Source organism: Dryobates pubescens, chromosome 34 (assembly GCF_014839835.1).
Source record: "Dryobates pubescens isolate bDryPub1 chromosome 34, bDryPub1.pri, whole genome shotgun sequence".
Classification (NCBI taxonomy): Eukaryota; Metazoa; Chordata; class Aves; order Piciformes; family Picidae; genus Dryobates; species Dryobates pubescens.
Genome location: NC_071645.1, coordinates 6,719,106 through 6,735,647, shown reverse-complemented (window position 1 = coordinate 6,735,647; position 16,542 = coordinate 6,719,106). Strand labels below are relative to the sequence as shown.

Here is a 16,542-nt window from a genome sequence, read left to right as displayed (position 1 = left end):
TAGAATAGAATAGAATAGAATAGAATAGATTGCAAGAGACCTTCAAGATCATTGTGTCCAACCTATCATCCAACACCACCTAATCAACTAAACCATGGCACCAAGCACCCTATCAATTCTCCTCCTAAACACCTCCAATGATGGTGACTCCACCACCTACCTGGGCAGCACATTCCAATGGGCAATCACTCTCTCTGGAAAGAATTTCTTCCTAACATCCAGTCTGAACCTCACCTGGCACAGCTTGAGACTGTGTCCTCTTGTTCTGCTGCTGGGTGTCTGGGAGAAGAGACCAACCCCCACCTGGCTCCAACCTCCCTTCAGGCAGTTGCAGAGAGCAAGAAGGTCTCCCCTGAGCCTCCTCTTCTGCAGGCTAAGCAACCCCAGCTCCCTCAGCCTCTCCTCCCAGGGCTGTGCTCCAGACCCCTCCCCAGCTTTGTTGCCCTTCTCTGGACACCTTCCAGCATCTCAACATCTTTCCTGAACTGAGGAGCCCAGAACTGGACACAGGACTCAAGCTGTGGCCTCAGCAGTGCAGTGTACAGGGGCAGAATGACCTCCCTGCTCCTGCTGGCCACGTTCTTCCTGATGTAGGCCAGGATGCCACTGGCCCTCTTGGCTGCCTGGGCACACTGCAGGCTCATGTTCAGCCTACCATCTACCACTCCCCCCAGGTCCCTCTCTGCCTGGCTGCTCTCAGCCACTCTGACCCCAGCTTTGTCAGATTTGTCAGTGTGGCTTGATGCTCACTTGGTGCTGATGTTTTGACTTCCAGCAGGCATCTGGAGGGTAAGCCTGAGGTCTGAGTGGCTCTAGGTCTGAAACAAAAAGGGCATCAGTGGTGAAGATCTCAGGGTCTGCTCCACAGTGCAAACCTCAGCTCCCTGGGAGTGCTGAAGCTTTCCACAGGAGCTGGAAGGTTGTGTTTTTCCTTTGTTGTTCCTCCTCTGGTAAAGCATAAATAGATCTGTCTATACCTACAGGTTACCATGGCACTGTAACCCTTACCAGATCTGGAAGAGGGGGTGTAAGAGGGGAGCAGCAGCTGTGGATCTGTGCATGTCCACTGTGGAATATGCAGTCAGGAAGAGGCTGGTGCTGTGTGGAGGGAGCTGCTCTGCTTGGAGGCAGGTGAGCAGGCAGCAGTGGCAGGGCAGGTAGAAAGCAGCTTGCCCCCCACCCTCAGGACTGAGTTCTGGCTCATGTTAAGCAGCCCAGCTGCGAGTGTGGCATTCAGAGACACAGGTACTGTGGAGTTCAGCCATCTCAGAGAGATCTGCTGCTGAGTATGAGTCAGCCCTGCCTGGGTTAACTATTAAAGGGCAGTATCAGGAGGTAAGATCTTTGTCCCTCAGTCCATTCTAGCCCTGTGACCTTCAGGTGATCCACAGAGGGAAGGCAGCATCCCCAGGGTCCTGCTGCATTGTTAGAGGTCACAGAAGTGTCCTGTCTGCCCACTGGGCTTGGTGCAATTGATTGCACTAGAGGCAGCCCTAGTCCAGAGCCTTCCTCCCACGGGGAAGGTACATTCCTGCTGCCCTTTACCCAGTGCCAGGACCCTTAGGCAGCTGCCAGGGTGGGTGTGGGGAGTCTGTGCTCTTTGGGTAGGGCTGGCTGAGGGGAGCCATGGAAAGACACGGTGCTAGGCAGAAGGGGAATTGCATGAGCTCTAAGGCGTGTTGCCCACTGCTTGTGAAGCCCACGGGGCACTCAGCTTGGGAGCCATCAGCCCGGCCCTGGAGGCAGGCAGGACGAGGAGTGGAGGGTGCTTCTGCTGAAGTGTGGGTGGGAAGTGGAGCAGAGCCCAGGCTGCCTACCAGAGGGGCTGGAGGGGAACCTTGCCTTCCACCTGGCATGTGGTCACGGCTCCCTCTGGGAGCTGCTGAGCCTCCTCACCAGCGAGACCCTTCCCTCACGCCCAGCCCTTCCCAGCCCCACTCTTTGCCTTCCCTGCTGGGCTGGGAGAGCGTCTCCCCGAGCCTGGGGCTGGTGATGCCGCCGAGGGAGGAGAGCAGGAACCAATTCCTTGAGGGGCCATCGCCGAGCCTTGCCTGGCTTTTCCTCCCGTCGCAGGGCGAAGTGCCCCTGCCCGAGTGGAATAAATTGGTACAGACCATTAGCAGCGCAGGTCCTCCTCTGGCGGGGGGGGAGGGAAGGGGCTGTCGGCACCGCTCTGGATACAAAGCAGCCAGCCACGCTCTGGCTTCTTCCTCCCGCACCCCCTTGGCCTCCTCCTCCTCCTCCCTGTTTGCACACTCCCTCCCTCTTTCACTCTCTTTCTTTCCCTCAACGCCACGCTGCAGAGAGGCAGACCTGGGGATCCGGAGGTCCGCGGAGGCAGCGGAGGAGGAAGGAGCTCTCCAACGCTGTTCCTTGGCGAGCGGAGCAAGGAGGCAGCGGCAGCGCAGGAGGGTCTTGGTCTGCTGTCGGGATTGAGAAGGAATACACGGAAAAGAAAAGAGAAGGGGGACAAAAAAAGGAAACCGGGACCCAACAGACGAGGGGGGGAAAAAAGGGAGGAGAGAAGGAGGAGGAGGAGGAGGAGGAGGAGGAGGTTGCTGCGGGGAGCTCACGCCGGTGGGTGAAGAGCGGCTGTGAATCGTGCCTCTGTTCCCAGGGATTAGAGCATGAATGGGAGCAGCTTCCCGGCCGCGATGGAGAGCGAGGGCGGCTCAGGCTCTGGGAACAAGGTAACCTCTGCCTCTTGCAGCCATGGCACGGCTCAGCCCAGCAGGACAGAAGCCTTTCCGCGCAGGCTGGGTGCGTGGGGATGTGATGTGCGTGGGGATGTGATGTGCGTGCAGGCGGTGGGAGGAAGCCAGAGGGTTTGCCTACCCCTCCCGGTGGATTTAGGCATGCAGAATGGGTCCCGGCGGCCGCTGTGTTGGGCATCACTTTATTTCCCCACCACCTTCCCCCCTCCCTTCCCCCCCCCCCCCCCCCCCGCCTTTTTCAGGCTGGATGCCTGAGGACAAACACCGAGCTGCTTTGCCTGGGGAAGGCTGGCTGGATTAGGGGGAGAGCTGCCCGTGGGTCGCCTCCGGGAGCACTCTGCTCCCAGCCTTGCCCTCCCAGAGCTGCTCCTGCTCTGGGCTCCGCTGCCGGGCTTGCCGAGGCTCCTGGGGAGGCTGCCTGGGGACTACAATGGCCCCGCGCCCTCCCAGCCCACCCTGCAGCCCTGCAGAGAGGCAGGAGGGAGGTGAGAGCAGCCGGGAGAGTTGCTCTGCTCTCCCCTTGGTCATCCTCTGCCTTTTCTTGGCCACAGAAAGGGAAGGGATTTAGGAGGAGGGGGAACTGAAATCCCTTTCATTCGTGCCAGCAGTGCCGAGAGCCAACTTTGAGGCTGCTTAAAGGGAAAAGCCTGCCGAGTGCTATCTGCTGGAGGAGCAGGAGATGGCTGAGCCATGCTTTGCCGTCTGAGGAGTGATCTCTGTGTCGTGTTCTGGGGTGGGAGTGGGTGGGGATGAGGAGCAGTGTTTATGGGGAGAAAGTCCATTGCAGTCGATGAAACAGCCCAGAAATGATGCTTCCCTTTTCTCTGCTGGGCCTCTCCCTGACTCCATCCCCAGGTCTCTGACCCTCAGAGTCCTAATTTCCCTCAGTCAGGCTAGAAAGCACAACTTCAAAGGGTGCTGGGAGGTGGCTTAGCCCAGGTCTTTGGGAGAGATGAGGAGAAGCTGGTGCTCACTGCTGTGGAGCCTAGGTAAGCCCAGGGGTTTGGGAAAGAGCTGGGGAGAAGCTGATGTTCTCTGCTGCAGAGCCCACAGCCACTCAATCCCAGCAAGCAGAGGTCTTGGCTGGGTGTCCCTCACTCCCTTTGGCAGGTCCTTGCTGCTGCAATATCTGTTCTGTGCTGTCCATCTGACACCTCCTCCTCCCCTTGCCTTCAGGGGCTTCTTGCTGGGTCTTGGCATGGGGGCTTGGAAGCCTTTGCTTTGGTTCCTTAGATAATGAGCAAATCACACAGTGCACAAAGTCACAAAGCCCCAGTGTGCCACCACTGATGGAAGAGTTGGTGTACAGTGTCCAGGGTCCAGTATTATGGGCTGGAAGAGCCCCTGCAGTCTGTTGCATAGGTCTGTATGTGCTTGTCTAAGCTGCAGGTGTCCCTGGACACCCACAGTGAGGTGTCAGCAGCTCCCTCAAATGAGTGAGGTTGGGCTTGTGTGCCCATAAATATGAGGGAAGGGCTGGGGGAACACACAGGGGAGCTTCAAGCCGTTCCTTGGCTCCATCAGTAATCCCTGCTGACATAAGGACAGTCTCCTAAGTCACCTAAGATGCATCTTGCTTTGCCTTGTTCTGTAATTAGTCCTTCTCTGTGCTCAGATCACCAGTGGGGGTGAGTTGGCCAGGAGCTGGCTAGAGGATTGAGGTGGTTGGGCTTGCTTGGCTTACCTGGCAGAGCTGGGCTCAACAAGAGGTAGGGAGGTGGAGGCAGCTGGAAAAAAAGAGGGCAGAATATCTTCTCCCTGCATGTGGCACTCAACTCTGTTGGCTGTGTCAGCCTCAAAGCCCTGAGGAGTATGGAAGATGCTGTGGGGAAGGACTTGAGTGATTAGACAGGGACAAGAAGAGTACTTCTCCCAGGAGGGGTTAATTCTGTGGTGGGAGCAAAGAGCTTTGGACACAGCCAAAGCCAGCAGGCCAGGGGGTGCTAACAGAATGGGAAGGTGGCTGATGAACAGTTCTGTGCTCCTGGCTGAATGTGGATGGGGGGGGGGGGATGAAAAACAGAGGGAGAGCAATGAAATCAATGTGGTTAGCTCTGAGTACCTGCCTGCCTCATGCAGCTGAGTTGTCAGTGCCTCCTGGCACCCTCCCCTAGGCAGTCCTGCTGGAGCACTGTCAGCTTCTCCTGCACAGCCCTGTGAACCTGGAGTCACAGAGCAACACAGGAGCAGCTTCAGTGAGAGCTGCCTCCCTCCAAGCCAGGCTGCAGGTGCAGAAGAGGGGACTCAAGCCTCAGGTCATTTGGGGACAGCAAAGTGAGAGGGCATCTGGGAAGGTGATGGATGTCTCTGCAGGGAGGAGAGGGGGAGAGCTTTCCCACTCCTTAGCCTGCATCTCAAAGTGCCCAGGGCCATGGAGGTGGCCCAGAGTGGAGGGTGAGCCCTAGGAGGGGATTGTCACCCTGTGTGCAGCACAGGCCTGACACACTGCCTGTGGGCTCTGCTCTCCTGTGCCTTTGTCCTCGTTGGGACAGTGTCTCACAGAGCTCCAGCCAGCTCCAGCCATACCTGGCTTTGCTCTCTTTCCTCACAGACTCCCCAGAACCATAGAATCAGGTTGGAAAAGACCTCAGAGATCATCAAGTCCAACCTATCACCTAATACCCAACACCTCCTGACAACTAAACCATGGCTCCAAGTGCCACATCCAAGCCCCTCTTGAACACCTCCAGGGATGGGGACTCCACCATCTCCCTGGGCAGCACATCCCAATGGCCAATTCCTCTTGCTGGGAAGAACTTTCTCCTCACCTCCAGCCTAAACTTCCCCTGGCACAGCTTGAGACTGTGTCCTCTTGTTCTGGTGCTGGGTGCCTGGGAGAAGAGCCCAACCCCTACCTGGCTCCAACCTCCCTTCAGGGAGTTGGAGAGAGCAATGCCAGAATGCTAGGTTGGAAGGGAGCCCAAGGATCATCTGGAAGGGACCCCAAGGATCATCTGGAAGGGACCCCAAGGATCATCTGGAAGGGACCCTAAGGATCATCTGGAAGGGTCCCTAAGGATCATGTGGTCCAAGCTTTCTAAGTGACAGCAGAGGTGCAGTGAGCTGGCTCAGCACCCTGCCAAGCTGAGCCTTCAAACTGCCCAATGGAGTCCACCACTTCCCTTGGGAGAAGTAGTGGGAAACCAGCCAGAGGCAGAAGAATGCTGCTGCACCCACAGTGCTGGTCTGCCTCTTGCTGCCTCTCACCCTGCAGTTCTGAGGGTAGGAAGAGCAGCCAGCCCCCCAGGGTGCAAGTCCTGGGCTCTCAGAGGTGCTGCACCTTTCTGACCTGCAGCTGGGGCCAGCTGGCCTGAGCTGCCCACAAAAAGGCTTCCAGTAACAAAGTCTGAGCACAGGCTCTGCCCTCCTGTGAGGCTGGCTGCTTAGGGTCAGACCAGTGCTTTCTGAAAGGGAAACAGCACAGCTGCCCTCTTAATCCTCTCCAGCACCCTCAGGGTGCAGCAGCACAAGCCTTGGGTAATGAACAGGAGTGGCTTCTAAACAAGAGGACACAGTCTCAAGCTGTGCCAGGGGAGGTTTAGGCTGGAGGTGAGCAGAAAGTTCTTCCCAGCAAGAGGAATTGGCCCATGGGATGTGCTGCCCAGGGAGGTGGTGGAGTCCCCATCCCTGGAGGTGTTCAAGAGGGGATGTGGCACTTGGAGCCATGGTTTAGTCATGGGGTCTGTGGTGCCAGGCTGGACTTGATGATCTTTGAGGGCTCTTCCAACCTTGGTGGTTCTGTGATTCTGAGGGCAGATGCTGCAGTTCATGCTGTGGTGGTTCATGGAGCCTTGCCTTTTGCAGTGCTTTTGCCCTCCCCTGCCCTTGCTCTATTTCTATTAGGTGAAAAACAAACCATTGATGATGATGAATGATGGCATTAAACAAGTCCAAGTGCCAGGGGCTGCACTTTGGCCACAACAACCCCAGGCAGAGCTACAGGCTGGGGGCAGAGTGGCTGAGAGCAGCCAGGCAGAAAAGGACCTGGGGGTAGTGGTGAACAGCCAGCTGAACAGGAGCCAGCAGTGTGCCCAGGGGGCCAAGAAGGCCAAGGGCATCCTGGCCTGCAGCAGGCAGAGTGTGGCCAGCAGGAGCAGGGAAGTCCTTGTGCCCTGTGCTCAGCACTGCTGAGGCCACCCCTGGAGTCCTGTGTCCAGCTCTGGGCTGCTCAGCTCAAGAAGGACATTGAGAGACTTGAAGGTGTCCAGAGAAGGGCAAGGAGGCTGGGGAGGGGTCTGGAGCACAGCCCTGGGAGGAGAGGCTGAGGGAGCTGGGGTTGCTTAGCCTGCAGAAGAGGAGGCTCAGGGGAGACCTTCTTGCTCTCTGCAACTCCCTGAAGGGAGGTTGGAGCCAGGTGGGGGTTGGGCTCTTCTGCCAGGCAGGCAGCACCAGAACAAGAGGACACAGTCTCAAGCTGTGCCAGGGGAAGTTTAGGCTGGAGGTGAGGAAGAGGAGGTGAGGAATTGGCCATTGGGATGTGCTGCCCAGGGAGGTGGTGGAGTCCCTGTCCCTGGAGGTGTTCAAGAGGGGCTTGGATGTGGCACTTGGTGCCACGGTCTAGTAGTCAGGAGGTCTTGGTTGATGGGTTGGACTTGATGATCTCTGAGTTCTTTTCCAACCCTATTGATTCTATCATTCTATGAAACCAAACCAAGAACAACTACAACAACCAAACAAAAAACCCCACCCAACCAACCCAGCTGTGCAAAAGGAGCTTTTCTCTTTTCTCCTCCAAACAAAAGCCCCTGGGCAGATTTGAGTGCCTGGGACAGCAGGGGATGGCCCTGTCTTGCATCACTGCATTTTGTCTTGCAGGGGTGAGCGGTGCCAGAGGCTGCCTGGCTTCCAGAGCTGCTTTTCACAGGGGTTTGGCAGCAAGATCTCCGACGTCTGAGCGAGCAGCAAGCCTTGGTCAGCACCTTGCCCTGTGGGTGATGCCCTCTGTGGTTTTCTCACCCTCCACTTGTTCTTGCAGCCATCCTTTGCATGTTTAGCCATGAAGAGTTAGGTGAGCTGGAGCTGGATGCTGGGGATATGGCAGAAGAGGCATTTGGTGTGGTTTCCATCCACCCACCCAAAGGCAAAGCACCTTCCAGAAGCTGTGTCACCTGAGGGGCTCACTGCATGGGGCTTTCTCATGGGTCCTTGTTCTCCAAGGAGATCTTTTGCTGGAGCAGGTCTGGAGAAGGGCAACAAAGCTGGGGAAGGGTCTGGAGAACAGGGAGAAGAGGAGGCTGAGGGGAGAGACCTCCTTGCTCTCCACACCTCCCTGAGAGGAGGTTGCAGTGAGGTGGGGGTTGGTCTCTTCTCCCTAGTCTCAGGTGATAGAAGGAGAGGAAATGGCCTGAACTTGTGCCAGGGGAAGGTTAGGTGGGAGATGAGGAATAATTTCTTTGCTGCTGGAGTGGTCAGGGACTGGCACAGGCTGCCCAGGGAGGTGGTGGAGTGCCCATGCCTGGAGGTGTTGAGGAAACCTGTGGCCATGGATGGCACTTGGGGCCATGGTTTGGTGGCCATGGTGGGGTTGGGTTGATGGTTGGACTGGATGATCTCAGAGAGCTTTGGCAACCCAAACAGGTCCATGTCAGGTACCTAATCCATCTCTCAGGAGCAGGATCACAACCAAGCCCAGAGAACCATCCCCCCCCCAAAGCCTCTCACCTCATTGTTGTTGCTGGTCAATGATCTCAGAGGCCTTTTTCAGCCAGAACCATTCTGTCATCCTGTCATTACCATCTTGTCTTTCATGCTTTGCTTGTGGAGATCCTGAATCAGTTACCTACCAATGCTTTGCCTCCCTGGTGGCAAGGGAGGTGATCTTTGCAGAGCAGAGGGGCTGAAGGCTGAGGCTGGATTCTCCTTTTCCCTCCAGCTGTTTGTGTTGGTGTTGGCAAGGTGTCACCAGGGCTGGATCCACCTGCAGAAGCTAACAAGGGCTTTGCTGAGGAGAGATCCACAGGGTGTGGCCAATAATTAGTCTCCATGTCTTGATCCAGGCACGTGGACCACCCCCAAGTGCTCCAAGTAATGCAGCCTGTTAGTCACTGCTGAGTGTAGCCTCCTACAGCTTTTAGTGGGCACTCCCCCCCTCCAGGGAGCTGAGGCACTGAGAGCTCTGAGGAGAGCACAGCACAATTCACCCTGCCAGGGAGCAGCTCCCATCCCCTTGCACTCCTAAAGGCTTTATCATAGAATCAATAAGGTTGGAAAAGACCTCAGAGATCATGAAGTCCAACCCAACACCTCCTGACAACTAAACCATGGCACCAAGTGCCACAGCCAATCCCCTCTTGAACACCTCCACCACCTCCCTGGGCAGCACATTCCAATGGCCAGTTCCTCTTGCTGGGAAGAACTTTCTCCACACCTCCAGCCTAAGCCTCCCCTGGCACAGCTGGAGACTGTGTCCTCTTGTTCTGCTGCTGCTTGCCTGAGAGAAGAGCCCAACCCCCAGCTGGCTCCAACCTCCCTTCAAGGAGCTGCAGAGAGCAAGAAGGTCTACCCTGAGCCTCCTCTTCTGCAGGCTAAGCAACCCCAGCTCCCTCAGCCTCTCCTCCAAGGCTGTGCTCCAGACCCCTCCCCAGCTTTGTTGCCCTTCTCTGGACACCTTCCAGCATCTCAACATCTTTCCTAAACTGAGGAGCCCAGAACTGGACACAGGACTCAAGGGGTGGCCTCAGCAGTGCAGTGCACAGGGGCAGAATGACCTCCCTGCTCCTGCTGGCCACACTCTTCCTGATGCAGGCCAGGATGCCCTTGGTTCTCTTGGCTGCCTGGGCACACTGCAGGCTCATGTTCAGCCTGCCATCGACCAGTGCCCCCAGGTCCCTCTCTGCCTGGCTGCTCTCAGCCACTCTGACCCCAGCTTTGTCAGATTTGTCAGTGTGGCTTGATGCTAACTTGGTGCTGATGTTTTGACTTCCAGCAGGCATCTGGAAGGTAAGCCTGAGGTCTGAGTGGCTCTAGGTCTGAAACAAAAAGGGCAGAGAGCAAGGTGGTCTCCCCTGAGCCTCCTCTTCTCCAGGCTAAACAACCCCAGCTCCCTCAGCCTCTCCTCACAGGGCTTGTGCTTGAGGCCACATCCTCCCCCTCTGCTTGGCTTGCTCTGTCTCACAGGAGGGAGATGCTCACTGCTCCTCCAGTTCCTTCCACACTGTCTGCTGGAGCCTGCTTATCCTCCCTGCAATAACAGCAGCTGGTGGCCTCCTCATGCAAGGTGCAAAGTGGAGTTCAGGCTGTCTCCTTCCACTGCTGCCTTGTGCACTCCAGACTGGTGGGCTGGCTTGTCAGAAAGATTTGCTCTTCTGCACTGTCTGCCACCTGGGAGCCCTGTCAAAGCCCAGTGCAGGAATTGAAAGCTGTAGCTCAGAGAACCAGGGCTGCTTACTCCCCAGAGAGGTGGGGAAGGCCTTTGCTTAAGTGGAGTGAAGATGTTGGGCTGTGTAGTAAAGAGAAAAGAGCTTTGCCAGGGTGCAGCTCAGCTCATCTGACCCCCTGTGAGTGGGAATTCATCTGGAGCCAGCTGTCCACACTGACAGCTGCAGCTCACAGGGTGTGAGGGGTTGGAAGGGACCTCCAAAGATCATCAACTCCAACTCCCCTGCCAGAGCAGGAGCACAGAGTCCAGCCCAGGTGAAACAGAACACATCCAGGCAGGGCTGGAAAGGCTCCAGAGAAGGAGACTCCAACACCTCTCTGGGCAGCCTGCTCCAGGGCTCTGGGAGCCTCCCAGGGCAGAAGTTCCTCCTCCTGCTGAGCTGGAACCTCCTGGGCTGCAGTTTCCATCCATTGCTCCTTGTCCTACCCCAGGGTGCAGCTGAGCAGAGCCTGGCCCTGTGCCCTCCCTCCTGACCCCCAGCCCTCAGCTATTGATAGACATTGATCAGATCCCTCTCAGTCTTCTCCTCTCCAGACTGAACAGCCCCAGGGCTCTCAGCCTCCACTCACCAGGCAGGGCTCCAGTTCCTCAATCATCCTCATAGCCCCCCCTTGGCCTCTCTGCAGCAGCTCCCTGTCCCTCCTGAGCTGGGGAGCCCAGAGCTGGATGCAATATTCCAGGTGAGGTCTCAGCAGGGCAGAGCAGAGGGGCAGGAGAACCTCCCTGGATCTGCTGGGCTCACTCCTCTGAATGCCCCCCAGGATCCCATTGGCCTTCTTGGCCCCCCAGGGCACATTGCTGTGCCCATTGCCCTGCCAGGTCTCCCTCCTCCAGCCTGCTCAGCACCACTCACCCTGCTGTGTGGGTGGCAGAGCCTCAGCCTCTGCTGTTCCACAGCTGGCTGGGGTTAAGAGCTGGGGGCCAAGAGCTGCTGGAGAGTGAGAACAGGTTTCACTTTGTGACAGGAGAAAGGGCCTTGGGATTTGTCTCAGCTGCCTTGCTGGGAGTCACTCAGCAATGCCCCAGCAGTTCCCTGCTCAGATTCAGCTCCAGGAAGACAAAAGAAGCCTAATCCAGAAGAGAGACCTTGGCTCTGCTTCACCCTCCCCTCCGGCTGGAAAGGGACCAGCGGCAAAAGGAGGGATGCTGAGGCTCTGCTCTGGATTTCATGAATGGATGAATGTAGAGATGCAAGTGGGGATTTGGAGGGGATTTGGAAGCCTGCTCCAGGATTTGCCTGGCATGCAAAGCATTTATAATACCCCCAGCATTATCACCACATAATGCCGGCGTCGCTCGGGGCCCACTCCGGCTCCCAGGGACTAAGAAGCTGAACTCCTGCCCCCAGAACTGGGCCAGGCACCAACCTCTCCATGGGCTTCATGGATCCATAGAAGGCTTTGGCTTGGAAGGAACCTTAAAGCTCATCCAGTCCCAAGCCCACTGCCATGGGCAGGGACACCTCCCACCAGCCCAGGTTGCCCATCCAGCCTGGCCTTGGACACCTCCAGGCAGGAGGCAGCCACAGCCTCCCTGGGCAACCTGTGCCAGAGTCTCCCCAGCCTCACTGGAAAGAATTCCTTCCTCATCTCCAGTCTCCATCTCCCCTCTCCCAGCTCAAAGTCTCATTTTATCCCTCCAAGCCCTTGTCACAAGTCCCTCCCCAGCTCTCTTGCAGCCCCCTTCAGGCACTGGGAGGCTGCTCTAAGGGCTCCCTGGAGCCTTCTCTTCTCCAGGCTGAGCAGCTCTCATCCTCTCTCATCCTGCCCCCACAGGGGAGGCTCTCCAGCCTCTGCTCATCTTGCTGGCCCTGTGCAAGTATTCTGAGTTTCTGCATATCCCATCCTCTCCTCTCATCCAGGTGGCACAAAGCAAGGGCCAGGACCCTCTGGGGTGCTGCTCTGAGTGGTGGCTCTGGTGGTTGTGGGTGGGTGCAGCACCCCCTGGCCTCTTGCAGGGAGTGGGTGCTGGGGTACCTCCCTCTATAAATACCACCTTGGTGCTGAAGCATCCTGGCTGAACTCCTTAGATGTCATCCTTTGCACTTCCATCTGCTCAGCAGCTCCTGAAGCTGGAGCAGAAATGTTTGCTCTTCACTCAGGTAGCCCTGGGAGGGCCAGAGCTCGACTTACTGGAGGCTTTAGGCTGCATGGGGAAGTCCTCAGGCAGTCCAGCGTCTGGGGAACGAGCAAAAGCCAGCAAGAGCTGGGGAGTGACCTTGCTGTGGCCACAGGGGAGCAGATTAGATGATCTTCTGTGCTGACTCCGTCTGACTCCCACAACCTGTGACCCTGGAGCAGTGCTGAGCCCCTGGCAGCCCTGCAGTGCTTCTGGCTTGTGCAGCCAGGTGAGGTTTCCCCAGCTCCAGCTGGTGCCTTCCCCACTAACCCATCACTGCCTCCCTGCTCTCACTGCCTCCCTGCTCTGTGAGTAACTCTGCAGGGGCCTGTGGCAACGAGCAGGAGAGCTACAGCCACCACAGAAACCTTCTTCCATGCAGCAGTGCTTGCAGGGCAGGGCAGGAGTGAGGCTGCTGCTGGTGCCTGGAGGTGGGGGACCTGTACTGGGCACTCCTGAATCCTGGGTTCAGCTTTGATCCACTCACTCCAAGGACTCTGAGGTGTTGTGGCACTTCCAGAGGAGGGCAACAAAGCTGGGGAAGGGTCTGGAGAACAGGGCTGGGGAGGAGCAGCTGAGGGAGCTGACCCCCAGCTCAGCTTGGAGAAGAGGAGGCTGAGGGAGACCTCATTGCTCTCTACAGCTCCATGAGAGGAGGCTGCAGTGAGGTGGGGCTTGGGCTCTTCTCCCTAGTCTCAGGTGATAGAAGGAGAGGAAATGGCCTGAAATTGTGCCAGGGGAGGGTTAGGTTGGAGATGAGGAACAATTTCTTTGCTGCCAGAGTGGTCAGGGACTGGCACAGGCTGCCCAGGGAGCTGGTGGAGTCCCCATCCTTGGAGGTGTTCCAGAAACCTGTGGCCATGGCCCTTGGGGCCATGGTTTAATGGCCATGGTGGTGCTGGGTTGATGCTGGACTGGATGATCTTGGAGGTCAGGCTTGATGATCTTGGAGGTCTCTTCCAGCTGAAACAATCCTATGACTCTCTAGGTCATTGTCCCCCTCTGGGCACCATGTCACTCCCCATGTCCTCCTTGCCCTCCATGCCAGAGGGGAGCTGTAACTGCAAGCACAAGGGAAAGGTTGGAGTTTGTGGAGTGTACAGGAGGTGACCCATCCTGTGCTGGGCCATTAATGAGCTACATTAACCAGATGGTGAGGGAGCAGCCTGACAGGGTTGTTAACTCCTGTCCCTCCCCATAACAGAGCTGTGAAAGCCTCTGGAGGGCTCTCAGGGAGAGCAGCACTGCTCCCCTCTGCTGAGATAAGAGCAGCTTTGCAGGAGGAATGGTGTCAGAGACTGGGTGCAGAGCCTGGAACCTCTCTGGGGCTCATGAATAAGTTGCTATTTCTCCTGAATAATAGATGCCTGTGATGGTGCTGGGAGGCAGATCTGGGAGGCTGCCTCTGAAGGAGAGAGTGAGGCATGGGGAGGAAGCTGCAGCCTGTTCTGAACTGGGAGCTTTGTGGATCACAGAATGCTTTGGGTAGCAAGGGACACTCAAAGGTCATCTTGTCCACCCCCCCTGCAGCCAGCAGGGATAGCTCCAGCTGGATCAGGTGTCTGGGGGCCACAGCAAGTCTGATCTTGAATGGCTCCAGGGATGGAAGCTCCATCACCTATACAAGTGTCTCCTCACCCTCATTCCTCTTGTTGGCCAACCTAAATCTCCCCTGCTCCAGTTTCAAACCATTGCCTCTTGTCCTATCCCCACAGGCCCTTCTGAACAGCCCCCACCCAGCCCTCCTTGTAGTTCCCCTTCAGATATTGAAATGCAGCTCTAAGCTATCCCTGGAGCCTTCTCTTCTCCAGGCTGAACAGCCCCAGCTCTCTCAGGCTGCCTTTGTAGGATAGCTGCTCCAGCCCTCTGATGTGGGCTCCTTTGGACTCAATCCAGCAGCTCTGTGTCCTTCTTGTATTGAGGACTCCAGAGCTGGATGCAGTACTCCAGGTGAGGTCTCCCCAGGGCAGAGCAGAGGGGCAGGATCCTCTCTCCAGCTCTGCCCACACTGCTCTGGATGCAGCCCAGGCTGCCCTTGGCCTCCTGTGCTGCCAGTGCCCATTGCTGCCTCCTGTCCAGCTTCTCCCCCCTCCCTAGCACCCCCAAGCAGAGCTGCTCTCAATAATGCTGGAAGCCTGGCAGGACTGTGCAGGAATGGTGTCTGGGTGGTGCCCCTGCCTGACAGAGAAAGGGAGGATGCCTCTTGCTCTGTTCATGTCTCCTGTGCTTCACATTGCACTGCCCAGCTCAGCCCCTGGGGCTGCAGAACACAAATGTCTGTAACGATGCCATCGATCTGCCCCCAGGGGGGCTTGGTGTGGCCAGCAGGGGAATGGTGCTCTGCTTAAAGCCTAGCACGGTTTAGGGAGGGCAAGGGTGTCAGAAACCCCTGGCTAGAGGCAAGGAGGCAGGTCTGGCACTGCACAAAGCTGAACCCTGAGTTCCAGGAAGGATCTGGAGGGGCTGGAAGGTGTCCAGAGCAGGGCCACGAGGAGGAGCAGAGGGCTGGAGCTGCTCTGCTCTGAGGACAAACTGAGGGAGTTGGGGTTGTGCAGCCTGAAGAGGAGAAGGCTCCCAGGAGACCTAATTGTGGCCTTCCAGGATCTGCAGGGGGCTGCAAGCAAGCTGGGGAGGGAATTTTGAGGGTGTGAGGGAGGGATAGGACTGGGGGGGATGGAACAGAAATAGAAGTGGGGAGATTGGATTGGCCGTGAGGAAGAAGTTGTTGCCCAGGAGGGTGGTGAGAGCCTGGCCCAGGTTGCCCAGGGAGGTGGTGGAAGCCTCCTGCCTGGAGGTGTTTAAGCTGGATGTGGCTGTGAGCAACCTGCTGTGGTGTGAGGTGTCCCTGCCCATGGCAGGGGGCTTGGAGCTGGCTGAGCCTTGAGGTCCCTTCCAACCCTGACAGTTCTGTGATTCTGGGGTGGCAGCAGCTGTGCTCAGCCTAGCAGGGAAGCTTTGGGATGCAGAGCTCCTGAGGCAGCCTCTTGCTTCCTTGAGAGGCAGCTTTCACCTGACTTTCTAGTGGCACGTTTTGCTTCTAATTTGGGAGAGAGCAGCAGAAGCTGGCACAAGCCTGCCACCCTTGAGAGGCTGCCAGCCACTTCATGGCACTCTCTCTGTCTGCAGCCTCCCCACAGCCTTGGTGAACCACAGCAACGTTTTTCTCCTCCCCCTCCTCAGCTCTGGCAGGGATGCTGTGCCCCAGGACAGGCTGTGTGATGGGGGGTTGAGGGGAGGGGGTTTTCAGGGCCATTGAAAGGTTTATTCAGCTGGGCTGTGGTCCACAGGGATGAGCAGCAGCTGGTTATGGAGATTAGAGCTCCAGAAGTCACTACTGATGAATAATTCTGTAGCTCTTCCAGGGTCTTTCTTAGAGCAGTGGTGCTGGGGAGGGACTTTGGAGGGTGTCAGGGAGGGATAGGGCTGGGGGGGATGGAGCAGAAGTAGAAGTGGGGAGCTTGAGATTGGCTGTGAGGAAGAAGTTGTTGCCCAGGAGGGTGGTGAGAGCCTGGCACAGGTTGCCCAGGGAGGTGGTGGAAGCCTCCTGCCTGGAGGTGTTTGCAGCCAGGCTGGAGGTGGCTGTGAGCAACCTGCTGTGGTGTGAGGTGTCCCTGCCCATGGCAGGGGGGTTGGAGGTGGCTGAGCCTTGAGCTCCCTTCCAGCCCTGACAGTTCTATGAGGGTTAAGAATAGACCCTGGAACAGGCTGAGGCAGTTGTGCAGCCTGAAGGAAAAGAAGGCTCCAAGAAGTCCTTAGAGCAGCCTTCCAGTACCTGAAGGGGGCTACAAGAAAGCTGGGAAGGGACTTAGTACAAGGGCTTGGAGTGATGGGATGAGGGGAAGTGAATTGACACTTGAGGAGGAGAGACTGAGACAAGATTAAGAAGAAACTCTTTAGAGTGAGGGTGGGGAGAGACTGGAGCAGGTTGCCCAGGGAGGCTGTGGATGTCCCCTGCCTGGAGGTGTTCAAGGCCAGGCTGGATGAGACCTTGAGCAACCTGCTGTCCTGTGAGGGGTGTGAGGGGTTGGAACTGGGTGACCTTTAAGGTCTTTTCCAAGCCAAAGCATTCTATGAATCTATGAATCAGCCTGATGAGAGTTCAGAGGATGTTTATCATCCTCCCCTGGAGCAGAACAGTGGAGGATCATCTGGTTGTGTGTTTGGCACTGTAAATATCAACCTGCAGCAGGAGTCCTCCTAGAAGATTGCAAGGAAGCATTGAAGGTCAGGCATTGGAACAGGCTGCCCAGGGAGGTGGTGCTCAGCCTGGAGAAGAGGAGGCTGAGGGAGACCTCATTGCTCTCTACAGCTCCCTCCAAGGAGGCTGCAGTG

General features: G+C 57.1%; 1 protein-coding gene across 3 annotated transcripts in view; it reads left to right on the top strand.

Annotated features, from left to right (window-relative positions):
- Positions 1-2,073: 2,073 nt before the first annotated feature.
- B3GAT1 (beta-1,3-glucuronyltransferase 1) overlaps positions 2,074-16,542 on the top strand; it is a 61,117-nt gene continuing 46,648 nt past the window's right edge. For all 3 annotated transcript variants that reach the window (XM_054176097.1, XM_054176096.1, XM_054176098.1), the window contains exon 1: positions 2,074-2,690. The gene's annotated coding sequence lies outside the window, so the exon portion shown is untranslated. The remainder of the gene's footprint in view (positions 2,691-16,542) is intronic.